The sequence below is a fragment of the Penaeus monodon genome, chromosome 30 (genome assembly GCF_015228065.2).
Source record: "Penaeus monodon isolate SGIC_2016 chromosome 30, NSTDA_Pmon_1, whole genome shotgun sequence".
Classification (NCBI taxonomy): Eukaryota; Metazoa; Arthropoda; class Malacostraca; order Decapoda; family Penaeidae; genus Penaeus; species Penaeus monodon.
The window spans coordinates 12,240,112-12,240,399 of NC_051415.1; positions in this window are offsets into that span (position 1 = coordinate 12,240,112).

The following is a 288-nucleotide window of genomic DNA, read 5'->3' on the forward strand; positions in this document are numbered from 1 at the left end:
CACGTTTTAGAAATACAATGACGTCATATCAAAACGAACCCCTTAGGAGGTCCTGTTTGCGTACTAAAGAGGAGGAAGGCAGACAAAGACAAGAAACACGGGTTGTGGAGGAATGGAAGGAGGCACGAGCAGGTGAAAGGGCAGGTGAAGAGGTGAGGACGAAGTGGCTGGGGAAGGATTCAGTATTCGCCTGACTTCTCAAGGTTACGCGAGTGAACATCGCACGTAACAAAGTCTAACGAGTGGGGGATAGAGTATATTGTCTTTACTTGTTCATTTTTTGCATGC